The sequence below is a fragment of the Chelonoidis abingdonii genome, chromosome 1 (genome assembly GCF_003597395.2).
Source record: "Chelonoidis abingdonii isolate Lonesome George chromosome 1, CheloAbing_2.0, whole genome shotgun sequence".
NCBI classification, from domain to species: Eukaryota; Metazoa; Chordata; order Testudines; family Testudinidae; genus Chelonoidis; species Chelonoidis abingdonii.
This window is the reverse complement of record NC_133769.1, coordinates 111,246,375-111,260,464: the sequence shown is the minus strand read 5'-3', so window position 1 is coordinate 111,260,464 and position 14,090 is coordinate 111,246,375. Positions and strand designations below refer to the sequence as shown.

Below are 14,090 nucleotides of genomic sequence, written 5' to 3'. Positions count from 1 at the left end.
GTATATATTACCCGACATGGCGGCGCCACTCTAGGGGGCGACCTGCCGGCCCGCTGGAGTTGCTAGGGTAAAAGCCTTCCGACGAACGTGCACGCGCGGCACGTACACCTACTGGAATGGATATGAGCAATCACTCGAAGAACCTAGAGAAACCCAGCCAACCTCCTACAGGTAAATTCTAACAAAATTCCAGTAAATGAGAACCTTTTTCTTGAAGACGAAAGCCCCTAGAGAAACAAACATCGAGCTGATGAAAAACAGCTACTTTTATCAAAAAACCTGCAACCGAAACCATTTGCACTAGGACTACTGAAAACAAACCGCTTACAATTTAAAGGCCAAATAGCAACCTGTATGCAGCACTTACACTGTTTTCCTATGATCTCTCCTGCACACACACTTTTCTCTACTTAAATGACGTAATGCTATAAACTTGCTAACTCACTCTATTTTTGCCAGTAACTAAAAAGTGGGCTGGAGGAGGGGAGAGGGGAGACTAAATCTGTTCCCTTTCATTTTATGTTTTTGTATATATCTTCAGAACTGTAAATCATCTTCCTGATTTAAGCTAATTCACTTAGACCTCAGTTTTCATTAAAGAGAAGGTTTAATATATTAAACATTATTCAATGTGCGAGCTCCCCCACACCCTGGCACCTGCACCTGTCACTGATACAGTCTGGGACTGGAGTAGCAGTGAGCTCCCACAGCCAGCATTTCCAGCATGCTATACCGCATCTCCTGATGGGAGACAGTCAGGCTGGAGAAGCTGCACAATTTTCCATTCCATGCAGCACCTCCTACTGGGAAAGGTGAAACTGAACTAGAGGTATTGGTCAGACTGTCACCAAAATTATTCCTGCAATAGCAACTGGTGGGAAATAGTGGAACTAGAGTAATTGTGAGTTTCCCCACATGCAGCACTTTTTACCGACATCTACTCTCTATGGTGCCTTCTGCTGTGAGAAGCTAGGAATCTGCTGGAGCACTTCCACTGCACTTTCTCAGAAGCCAATCAGTCCTTCTGTCTGTCTGTCTTTCCTTCTTTTAATCTATTTCTCTAAGATAATGGTAACATGATTAAAGTAGCAAATAAAGAAAACTCCTGATCAACAAAGCTCCATGCATCAAACAAAATCCCATTCAAATAAAGAATGGTACAATTATTTGCCAATTTGCAAGACATTCATTCAGGGATTTCCAGATCGTCTGGACAAACAATACAGATAGTTCAATGCTTCTTATTAAATGTAGTGATCTAATTTTGGGGGGCATTTCCCTTCCCTCCTTTCACTTCTGTCTCCATCTGCACATCCAGACATTGAATTGAACTGTTTGCAGGCAACGTAACATGCAAGAACCCAGCCCAGTGCTGCTTAGTGGAAATGTCTCATGAAAATAAGTGCAGCTCCAGAGTATTTCTCTCTGTCTGTCCAAGCATTTGTGCCCTTCATATTGTTCCATTTCTTTTCCACTGCTATCTCACTTTTTAACTCTTGCAATTTTTTTACTTCTCTCCCCACTATAATGATTTTGCAAGCTGAACAGGATGGAGGGAAGGGTGCGGAACAAACTGGCTATACTTGAAGTATTACTGCCACCTAGGGGAGTAGGGGTGTTTCCATTCAACGGTAATCAAACAGGGAAAGGCCAGGAGAAAGATGCAAGGATAGAAAGCAACACTTAACATTTTTTTAAAAGAAACAGGCTGAAACAGCTTCATAAGCTACCCTCTGAAAAAGAGGGGAATACTATCCAAAGCAGATATTTTCCCCTGATGTCAGGAGGGGAAAGATTCCTCCGAGTACCCTGTACACCTACGCTTTCTTCAGTTTTATGCTGTCAGCTGAGGAAGACCCTGATGCAGCTTTTGAAAAGAAGGATCTACCCAAATGACTAGCAGGATCAATACAGAGCTATGTGAGGTTCTTCCCTTCACACTATTCACACTATTCACCCTGCTGCTCCAGTCCTAATCAAGACGTGTTCTAAAAGAGGGAAAGTGAAACATCTGTTCAGTCTGGGCCTGATCCAAAACCCCATTGAAAGCAGTGGAAAGACACCCATTGACTTCAATGGGTGTTCAAATTCTCACTGATCTGACCGATATGTCATCGACAGTGATGGGAGACAAGGGGCAGGGAGAAAAGAGGCTGCTGATGGGGAGGTAACTCTAGTGGGAGAATATGGTTCAGTCCTATATGCAGGCAGAATGACACACTAGCGCAGGGGTCGACAACCTCTGGCACACGGCTCACCAGTGTAAGCACCCTGGTGGGCTGGGCCAGTTTGTTTACCTGCCGCGTCGGCGGGTTTGGCCGATCATGGCTCCCACTGGCTGCGGTTCGCCGTCCCAGGCCAGTGGGGGCTGTGGGAAGCGGCGCAGGCAAGGGATGTGCTGGCTGCAGCTTCCTGCCACCCCCATAGGCCTGGGATGACAAACTGCAGCCAGTGGGAGCCGCAATCAGCTGAACTTGCTAACGTGGCAGGTAAACAAACTGGCCAGGCCTGCCAGGGTGCTTACCCTGGCGAGCTGCATGCCAGAGGTTACCGACCCCTGCACTAGTGGGAATATAAGGCTGAAGAGTTCTGCTACCCATTCAAAACCATGAGGAGGGGACCAGGAAGAGTTGAAGGGTATATAGGTTATTCAGCTTGCTCTGGAAAGCTGAGAAAAGGCAGCAATCAATCTGGTGGTAAATTCATTGGATTCTCTTGCATGACTAAGGGTGTTATGTGAATGACCTCTTCCAGAGCCAGCGCTAGACATAAGCAGACTAAGCAATTGCTTAGGGCCCTGAGCAGCAAAAAGGGGCCTCCTATTAATTATTAGTATGTGCTGGGGGGGGGGAATATTCCTGCGTAGGACCCAGTGGGCTAGCACTGCGTCTCCCCAGGTAACCTTCTGTCATCACCGTAAGCTTTTGATTTGGCCCAGAAAAGAATTGTTTGGTAACTGCAAAGCCATCAAAAAAGTCAGAATGCTGCTTTGGAACAGATCAATGGGCTAATGTGCTGAAAATTTAGATAAAAACAAATTACTCCCACCAGTCCAAGATTTTCAAAAACAGGTGCCTAACACTGGGGTCTTAAATCCACATTTTGGTATCTAAATAAGTTGTTAGATCCAGGGACCCCCAAATAGCTTTAGGCACACTTTTAAATAATTGTTGACCATGGCACATGTCACATCCACATTGAAAAAGAAATGAAGGGTAATCTAAACCCAAAGCAAAGTAAAACTGTTGAATTTTGCACAATACTGCTATCGACTAACTAATAGAGAATGAACCTGTCATGGTATAATTCCCAAATCTGAACCTTAGCGTCCAAAATATGGGTACCAGCATAAATCCTCTAAGCTTAATTACCAGCTTAGATCCTGTAGTGCTGCCACCAATCAGGACTTAGCCTCTAAGCTTAATACCAGCTAAGCCTGTAGTGCTGCCAGCCAATCGGATCTCTAGGGTAGAGCCCTGATAAGCTGCTGGTCATCCCCAAAACCATCTCCTTGGAGACCCCCAAGGGGGGGAAACCCCCCTGCCCCAGGGGGGGGGATCCATTTGTCTCACCCAAAGGAATGAACCATTCCCTTGCCCCGCTACCTTTCCTTTCTCCCTCCCAAAATTCCCTTGGTGAGTGCAGACTCCTTTTCCCTGGAGTTCTTATTACAACGATAACCAAAAAAATCAATTAGATTTTTAAAAAAAAAGAGAAAAACTTTAATTAAAATTAAGAAAAACATAAAAACATTGGTCTCTGTTAATCAGATGAAATAGTGGTTACAGGGTCTTTTAGCTTATAAAAAATGGATAAACAGACCTTGAGTCCAGAAAAAAGTACAATTTAAAATTATTTCCAGCAAACGGTATTACATTTGCACATAAAGAAAACCAAAATTAACCAGAACATACTTTGTCTTGCTAGCCTTTGGGTACTTGTACGGATCCCGCGAAAACAGAAGATTAAGAGAGATCTGTTAGAGAATGTGTCGGTCCAAGCCCAATGCAGAGCCCCTACAAGAAGCACAAGTCAAAACAACTCAAATAACTACACACAATGGCTTCCCTGCTTACTGAGATTTTGAAGTAATCTCTCTCCTGAATTGGTCCACTCGTCAGGTGTTTGGATTCTCCCTGTTTGTTACCGGCTCTTACACGGTAAAAGAGACAATGAACACTTTTTAACGTTATCCGGTTTATGACAGAACCACATAATGTTTAGAGGTTTGGGAGAAGGGATAGTTCTCAGTGGTTTGAGCATATAGCTGCTAAACTCTGAGTTCAATCCTTGAGGGGACCCTTAAGTTCGTGGGGCAAATCAGTTACTATAGGTCCTCGCCTAGTGAGGGCAGGGCTTGGGACTCAATGACCTTATTCATGGTCCCTTCCTAAATTCTAGGAGATTAGGATATCATCCTTAATTTTTTAAGGGCACAGCTAGAACTTCACGAGTCCAGAGAGGGCTGGGGTTGAAGAGGCGTTTTCAACCTATAGGTGCCGCTCAGTGTGGTACTTCAGCATCCACAGGAAGAAAATTAGTGGGGTGGGTTGGAACGCGGCAGCTGGCCTTCCCATTCCAATCGCTTCTTCCCTCGTCTCCCCTTCCCCCATCACATTCCTCCCACAAGTGAGTCAGCTGTTTCCTCGGAGCGACTGCATGGAGATTCATGAGGTGAGGATCCAGGGAAATTAGAAAGTTAGCACCTCTGTTTAAACCACTTTCTCACCCTCCCAATTCTGGGCTGCTCCAGGAGTTGAAGCAGCTCCTGGCATAATTTTGACCCAATCTATCCCTGCTTGCCTATAGGAGAGGGTATTCTCATGAAAAAAATTGGATGCTGTTTCCTGTGAAGCCAGCCAGCTCTGCAACAGACTGATCCTTGGGGGAAGGGGTGGGTGGGGGCAGGGCATGGGGTGGAATGGGAGTAGAGCACCTCCAGGGAAATTAGAAAGTTAGCACCTCTGTTTAAACCACTTTCTCACCCTCCCAATTCTGGGCTGCTCCAGGAGTTGAAGCAGCTCCTGGCATAATTTTGACCCAATCTATCCCTGCTTGCCTATAGGCCACAAGCCCACTCAGAATCTGAGCAATGCCATATGCTTCTGCCCACCCCACCCTGACATGCCCAGCACAGTCATACCCTCAACAGCCCTTTCCCCCTACCCCCAATGCCAGAGTTTATGAAGGGATCCTACGGCTGTCATCCTCATTTCCTGAGCCAGAGACTTTGCTTTTACAGCCCCTTTACCCGGCATTTGCGAGGTGGTTCCCAGCAGCTATCGGTTCTCCCAGCCTCTACAATGAGATAGCAATGACACTGCCTAGCTTTGTTTATTCCCTTTCAAGCGTCATATCAGACAAAACAGCCACTAGGTGAAAATGTTAACTAGCTATCATAAAATAGAATCTGTGGGCACATGATGGTACATGCCTGAGTGTTCAATGTGAGTGTGTGTGCGCGCAAGAGTTTGTGTATGTATGTCACTGTGTACACGTGTGAGCACATGCTGAGACTTTACAGCCCGCTTGGTACTGAATGAAAGTAGATTAGGAAGTGGTCTTGTCTCCCAGCAGATGGTGGGTCCTCATGGCAGGGACACAGTGCATGGACAGAGGACCATGAGCAGGCTTGCCTGTGTATTGCTGGGTAAACTAGGATGTCAGACTTTTTCCATCTTGGCTTAAGTCTTTTTTTGTCTTCTTCTTTTTAAGATAAGATGGCAAGGTTCATTTCCTGTGCAGCTTTGAAAGACATGCACTGTTATGTTCAAGTGGAGTAGAAACCTTGGGCATCAAAGGGTAAGAATTTCCTTCACTCTGTCTTTCTAATGAAGCTTGAAGCAAAGAGAACTAACCGTATACACAGACGTAGGTGAACAATGGATTTCTTTTCATCACATAATTCTAGCCCACTCTGTTAAACCCAGCTAGATTTCCCTTTTGCTGGCTGCCAGTATCCTCTGGAGGGCTAAGGATGCTATTTCCACTCCCCAGAGCACCCAGCATTAGGAGAAAGGGATATTCAAGCAGTAGTAATGTTACCATCATCATGGCCTCCCCTCCCTTTCCCTTAGCAATGCAGTTTATCACTTGCCTTAGGGCAGCAGTAATCCCTTAAGGTCAAATTCCAAAAGGTCATTTTCTCTTAGCCAACCAAATAGAAAGATGCTGCACTAAAGCTGATATTCCCATTTGTTCCCCTGCCTTCTCTGCTATAGAGTTATATTATTCTCTGTCACAGACGCATCTCCTTCACTCCACAGGAAAGAGATTGAAAGGAAAAAGGGATGAGGAGAGAGAGAGAGAGCATGCAAGTTAAGTCATCTATTCTACTCTGGCCTGGACAATTAGCCAAAGATAGGGAGGAAGATTTGTGGATGCTCTGGCAAGCCATGTGGAGAAAACATATGCACCCTGCTATTTCATCTCTGTCAAACACAGATTTCATCTTTTAAACTCATTCCAACAAAAACTTACATTCCACTCAGAAAACTCATTTTCTCTCCCTCATCAGCTGACAATATTTGGAGGGGATTTTAAAACCAAATTGCAACAAGCTGTCTCTGCACCAGGACCATGGAGTCCTTAGCCAATCATGCATTTGTTCTGTTCCTTGGAAATCAGCTCCAGGAAGAGGTTGCAGGCTGGGTTGTTTGTATTTCCCTTTCAGAGAGCAAGAGGCTAGTCAGCCATGAGATCTCTCTAAAGAAGTCAATTTGTAGTCTCATGATGTGTGGGTGTGCTTTGTGTTTCACTATCTGCCAAAACAATTTGTTAGCAGGGCACGTTTCCTCAACTGCACATCAGGTGCTGAGATTTTACAAAATCACTAAGAGCCTTCATTTCCAGGATCAAGAGGAGAGAGAACGGGAAACTAAAACCCATGCCAAATCTGTTCTGGGGATCCACTCAGTCTAAAGTATTCACTTAGAAGAGGGGTGAAAGTGGGCCGGTATGGGCTGCCAATGGGACAGGGGGGGAAAAGGGGCAGCTGTCACAGCACCAGCAATTTAAAAGGGCCCAGGGCTTCTGGCTGCTGTCACTGCTACCGAATGGGCTGGCTGGGGAAGGCTGACCCCCAGCCCTGCCCCTTCCGCCCAAAGCCCTGCCCCTTCTGGGGGCTGAAGCCAGACCCATACCGGTAAGAATGTAATATCACTTTCATCCCTGCTTAGAAACAGGGATGGTGGGAAATATCATATTTCACAGTATACAGAATACACTGTATTTCCATCATATACTGAAGGGCCAGAAACATAGATAGTCTTGTCAGATCCAGCAGCTTTCATTACAACCCCTTAACACCTCAGTGCCTAAACAGCAGGAGGCAGAAGACCTAATTCTAGAAGGAAAAAAACAAAAATAATTTGTCTAGCATTCTTTTATGCAAATAGGTTTGTGTCTATGCAAATGAAAAAGGCACTTTAATTTCCTTTTTAACCACATTTATTAACAGCAGAAGAGGTGGCACAAGACTGATTTAAAGTTCAGTTATTGTTGGAAAAGGACTGTCAAAATGATGATCTGGGGCTCCATATATACTGGGTCTCAATTACTTTCATGGAAATTTTACTCTGTTAAGTCAAAAAAATATTTCTTTAAATGCCAGTCCTGATTAGATAAGTCAAGACCCTGGCACTGTACTGACAGGTGGTGCCAAAGACTCACCCATTTCTAGGGAACAAGTTATTAACTTGAGTGCTTTCCGCAGCATCTGTGATATCTTTCTGCTCATTTCATAGACTCAGTCACTCACTAGGGACAAAGGGCCCGTAAAAGCTCTAAAAGTTTATCCTGGCTGCTGCCTCAGAACTCCTGCTGGGAAGAGCGCTCTTGTATCCAATAAGGTATACCATGATGTACATCACTGGTGGTTGTTGCCACAGTCTGTGTTGCGAGAATGAATTTGTGCTGTGGCATTTTCTGTTTTCTCAGTTCTACATCGGCAGAAGGCAACACCGTGATCTTCATGCACCCAGTGCTCACTACAAGACAGCAGTAGGATGGCTGAGCTTCTGACTGGTTATTTCTGTCATGTCTTCCTCCCAGAAATGGGGCCTGAATGGGAATAGACAGGGAATTACAGCTCCTGGATGCCCAAACAGCCAAAGTTCTGTTTGTTGCCAGTTGGTGCTAGTGGGGGGTTTCCTTGCTAACAGAGCCAAAATACCAAGTTTGAGATCTGAACTGATTTCATGAAAATCAAAAACAATTTTAAAATAAAAGGGGTATGGTCAGAGTCAGTCCTAGGCAAAGATGTGGTTTGGTGCCCTTCCTTCCCACTCGATTCCCAATCTGTGCAGCTTTTCCCTTCAAAATGGTGTTCCTTTTTCTGCTCAGTTATCCACATGAGGTGCTTTTAGTTCTCAGCCATGCCCTGGAATGCCTTTTATTCACCATGGTGGTGATTAAAGGAGATGTTGCATCATATGGTGTGAAGGAATTTGGTGTGGCTCTGAGGGACACAAGAATAAGCCAAAACAGAGACACCACTTTGGAGAAGCTGAAGAGGAACTAGGTGTGCAGAAATGCCACAGGTGGAGAGGACTGGTTCAAAATTGGCCTGCAAGTGAGTGACCAAAGCAATCCAGACACATTTGTTATCATGCCTCTTTTGAAGTAGAATTCTGGATCAACACATTTATCATGTGCCTTCCCCCACTGACATTGGGGTAAGCTTTGTAAATAGTAGCAGAAGCAACAGGCATTTTTCCAAGAAATTTTCAGAAGACAAATTGGACACAGAAATCTGTATCCCAGAGTATCAGACACAGATAGCTGCAGCAGCTGCCATTAAGAAACTCCTGAAATCCTACGGGCTGCAGCCTCCTGAAAAGCAGCACAACAAGCTGAAAAAGAGTCCAGAAACCATACTTCTTTGTGCAGTCAAAGTGCAAAGAGACCGAGTTTCCCTGAGGAGTGGTCCCTTTGATCCAGAGACATCTACCTGCAGTATGCGGATTTTTCTTATACATAGTTTACTGTAGAGGGGGAAAAAACTTATATATATATTCTTTACTGAAATGGGTACACAAGAAAACATCAGATTGATTCTGGCAACTTCTACCAAAGCTTTGATTTTGCAAACATAACGATCACAATGGAAGAATAGATTATTTTATACTATTGTATTTTGCCAAATATTCAACAATTCTTGTAAAGCCTTGCTATTATTTCTCAGTCTATAAGCCTTCTTTGAAGGCATACAGTGAAACTTCTGAAATTCCGTTCATGTAGTGCTGGAACTGTCTTTGATTTCCGTTGTTTCATGGTACATAAAACTATGCAAGAAACACAAGCCCAGGCAGAATTCCTGCTTCTGAGAACTACTTTCAGAATGGAGACCCAAGAAAACCAGTTGTGTTCGAATGCAGTGAAGAATACACCAATACACCTTTTAATCTCTCTCCTTTCCCCTCCTTGGTCATCTTGGGAAAGATGCTAAAATGTAAGCCTTCTTCATATGCCACATTAGGGTAATGAGAGTGGTCCCTTGCAAGCCATCTTGTTAAGAGTGGAGGGCAATGCAAGAGAAAGAAAGAGAAGACCAACAGATGGAAAAAGAGGATGAAGTAGAAGGGAAAAGCAGAGGAGGGGGGAGGGAGGGAGGGAGGGAGAAATTCCAATTCATCATTTTGTTGCTCTTAAATTACATTTTACAAGAGAAAGTATATGTGGGTGAGTGGGTGACAGGTTCAATTTGTGTGTGTCATCCTCCAAATGTGATTGGGTTGAAAGCCATGACTACACTCACAAATACATCTATGATCTTAAACAGCCCTGGAAAATTGGTTTCTAGGAGTGAGTAAACTGCTTGGATAAAATAAGAATATCCCACTCAATCCTCAAATTTGCACCCAGAGCTTAAACAGAATCTGAACCAAACAAATCTTTTAGAGTGTGATGCTGAAATACTACCAGACAGACTATTTGGAGGTATTTGGAAACAAGTTTTATGGCGTTTCATGCTCATTTTTCCAAAAGCATAGTGAAGCTTCTAAAGTTTTAAATGCTTATCCAAAGCAAACCTCTGGACCTCCTCAGGTACACTCATCACTAGCAGCTTGCACCACACATTTTCAAACTGCACAGGCCCTCTTTACATTTTCATAAGCCTGTCATTGCATGAACATTTCTCTCCCTTTTCACATCCAAACTCACTTCCCTGATGCTTCTCTCACCTTGTGCTACACACAGTTTTCCTTTAAAAAACCTTTGTAACATCTGTACTGCCACTCTGATTTCCTCAACAATTCCTTTGGTTGTGACAAAGTACTTGACCTCCAGCCCCCTTTTTCTCCTCACTCGGGAACTCTATCATTATTGCCTCATAAAACAATGGCTGCGTGATATTACTGGCTAATTAATGTCCACTTATTGTGAAGTGTTGCTGCCATCTTCAAGCCCCTGTAGGCATTTTTCTTCTTCTGTACAACTTAACCAGATGGTGTACTGGCCAGCCTTCTTCCAGCCTTCATGAGCGATGCACTTTACTCAGATAACACATCTAACAGCTCTAGACACACAATGCCATTACAGCTGGGTAGATGTTAGACAAGATGCTATTACTCTTTCCAGGGGACTGAAGATGAAAGAGTTTGGTTTACAGGTTATTTCATTCAGCGTACTGCCAACCTCCATCAAGTACTAGTTACAGTTCACATCTTCCCTTGTCAACACTGTCTTTTTTTCCTCACCTGCAGCAGCTAACATGGCAGGGGAGGCCAAACTACGCTCGGCTCTTTTACAGTTAAAGTGCAGCTCGCGGAGCCCCCAACACCCATCCCCCATTCTCCACATACCAGACTGGGAGGAGGGGCATGGAGAGCTCAGGGCTTCTGCCCCACAGTGGGGGGGGGATGTCTCAGAGCTTCAGCCCCGTGGGAGGTGCCTGCTAGGGCTTGGGGCTTCAGCAGGAGTGGGGAAGAAGCTCCGAGCCCTGGCAGGTGCACTCGGCTCTAGAACTTCTGGAAATTACTGTATGCGGCTCGGAGAGTCAGTGGGTTTGGCCACCCCTGGAATAGGGTAACCATCCTGTGGCCTGACGGTTTAAGCGAATACCCATGAATGTTCCCTGATGACACACCAACAGTCAATGCTCTAATGCTGCAGTAAATACTTTGAATTCCTCACATTGCTCTGCTGCCAGAGAACAAGCACATCACCTCTGCATTCCACAGATGGTCTTCATGGACTCATGGAGACACAGGTTTCAGGAGAGCATGCCTAAATCCAGCTCTTACTAATGACAACTGGCAGCTCAGAGGTGGTTTTGGAGTTAGAAGGTGGGGATGAAGTGACATCTCTTGTTTGGTGCATAGCCTCCCACATTCTATCATATGTCCAGCCAAGGACTGCTAAGAAGCATTTGATCAGATGAAAAGCAATTACTTCAATGAGACAGCTTATGTGCTTAAAGTTAAGCACCTAATTATGTGCTTTGTCAGACTGAGGGCAGTGTTCAGCACATTGCAGGATCAAGCCCGCCCCCTCTCCCTCCACCCCATAGGCAGAGGATTTCTCCAGCCCAACTCTCTCAACAGAACATACAGTTTATTCATTCAGAAAACCCTTTTTTAAATGTAACTCCAGGAAGAATTTTAGCAAGCCAGAACACAACTACCCAAATAGGAAAATTTACAGAATACAGGAGATACCTCATGTCTTGCCTCAAGTTCCAGCCGATCTTTTAATAGCTATGAGCGATCAGAAGCCAAGTTTTACATCTCAACAGCAATACCATACAACACCTCCAACTACATAGCACAATATCCTTTAGCACCATACTAGGGCATTGGTCCAGCACTCGCTCTGGAGGAGGAAAGAGTGCCTTCAGCTGATTCACCAGTGCCATTTTCTGCAGTGCTCTGGGTCACCTTGGAGGTCTCTTTTTCAAACATTGACCTGGGCAGACTTGTCTTAGATCATGAGAGTAGACCACAGCCAGAAGGAGTATGGTTGATGGCTGTTTGGAGTGTCCATATACAACCCTTTAAAATGCTGTCAGCCTTTTTGAAAATACAGGAGCAGTTGAAAATACAAGATATATAAACAAATTGATGCCTTAAGTCTCTCCAATCTGAATGAAAAGATCTACAGAGAAAGAATCTGAAAATAATTACCATGCTTGGCACTGATCCTACTCTTAAGCCCTTGGAGGGAAAGAGATTTGATTTTAATGGTTCCTAGGCAGGGGTCTTTGTTGGAGAAAATTAATTACCCTTTTGTTTTTAATTAAGTGAGCTTCACGTGAGTTTATTTTCAGATGGCATCTGATTAATGATATTTCAAGTTTTTCCCCTGCTCCCTTTCTCCCTGCCCCTTGATACGGAAGAGCTGTCTGTAGCCAGTGCTTAGGAGTAGAAAGGACTGATCACTAAAACCTTAGCACAGTAACCGGGAGGGGAGTCAGGCTCATTTTACAGCTAGTGAACACAGGCCTAGAGAGTTTAAGACCAAAATTGTCAAAAGTGCCCACTAATTTGTGGGTCCGGCAGAAAACAGTCGCCCTTCACTACACAATCCTAATTTCTTGCTATGACAGCTCCATCCTGAACACTGAATAAAGCAGGGGACATTTGTATGTGACCATGTAATGCAATTCCAGGTTCTGGAGAGAGGGTTCTCTAGTGGTTACGGAACTTTCTGACGCTGTAACCCTACCCTATCTCTGTCCCACTCTGCTCCTATCCACCCACTCAGGCTCCTCCTTCTTTTCCCCTTCTGTTCCTATCTAGCCCCACACACTGGCTCCTTCCCGACCCATTCTGCTCCTATCCATCATCTCCATCCTTTTGCTCTTGCTTGCTCCCTCTCTGTGCCAATATACTCTCCCACCCACTATCAGCTCCTAACCCCTGACTCCTCTGCTCCACACTTTCCAGTTCCTGAAATGTGATCCCGCTGCTTCCACCATTTCTCATTCATCTGCTTTCTAGTGTGGATGTTTCCTTCTTCTCCTCAGTGCCTGGATGTAAGCAGCAGAAGCATTCAGAGCACAGGACAGTCTCCCAGCTCTAAGTTCTTTATGCCCGGTACTGCAGTGCACCTACTCCCACCAGAAGTAGCAATCACAGGAAAAGTCCTGCTCTGCATCCTGCATTGAAGCATGCTCAGTATGGCCAGAATCTTCAGGTAATGTAGCTGCCAGACTCTAACAACTCTACTGAGCAGGTATGAACATTTTCCAGAGGTTTATAAGGTGGCCATATTTGAGTGAATTTTCATGGAAATGGCAAAAGGCACATCTCTGGAACCAGGCTGACTAAATTGCAAGTCCCTGATCCAAAGCTAGAGCATCTCAATGAAACAGTTGTACGATTTTTTTGTAAAAACAGGCAAAACAAAGTACTTTCCCCTAATCATCCCCAGTCTCGGAAAAAGCTGAACTGTTTTAGTTGAAATTTTCAAAAAACGTTAATCTGAGGCAGACTCCTGTTATGGAAAATTCCAGCCCAAACAGTTAAACTTTGACAAAGTTCCAAGCCACTGAACACAGGATTCTATAATTGGAAGTATCGGGTAACCTTAATAATAGGCGGCACAACCAGCTGTACCCGCAATAAATGAATCCCTGTGATAAACACCATTGTTGTATCTATGCAAATGTTTCTTTACACATCACTTTAAACAAAATCTGTCCTCACAGCAGTCAGAACATTTTTCACATCTAATTACCTTTATTCCGCTTGGCCAGGAATTACATTACATCATTCTAATTTCTTTCTGCTTCATGTGCCCCAAGTTTAAGGCCCTACATTCTGGCCTGGGGAAAGCTGCAGACTCTCCCAAGCTGTTTAGGTTTCCCTCTGCAATATTCAGTCCCTATCATTCTGGGAAGCACAAGATCAAGGCCAAGAACTGAAGCAAAACCTTCCCCATGACAGGGCAGAGTACTAACCAATGGACACTGTGGCAGTCCCTTTTCACATGTACACATATAGTTGATCTAAGGGACAGGAATTAACTAAAAGTCAGGCTATAACAAGGTCTGTGTGATCTGTATATATAATTGCTCTTTCCTCGGGCAGACCTGGCTTTTCTCTCCCTCCCCTCCCCGCCTCCCCCCGATTGGGGGTAACATGAAA

The 14,090-nt window shown here is 44.5% G+C and overlaps 1 protein-coding gene across 2 annotated transcripts in view; it reads right to left on the bottom strand.

Moving 5' to 3' along the window:
* The window catches only part of DGKI (diacylglycerol kinase iota), a 338,722-nt gene that overhangs the window by 61,796 nt on the left and 262,836 nt on the right, over positions 1 to 14,090 (bottom strand). The window lies entirely within an intron of this gene.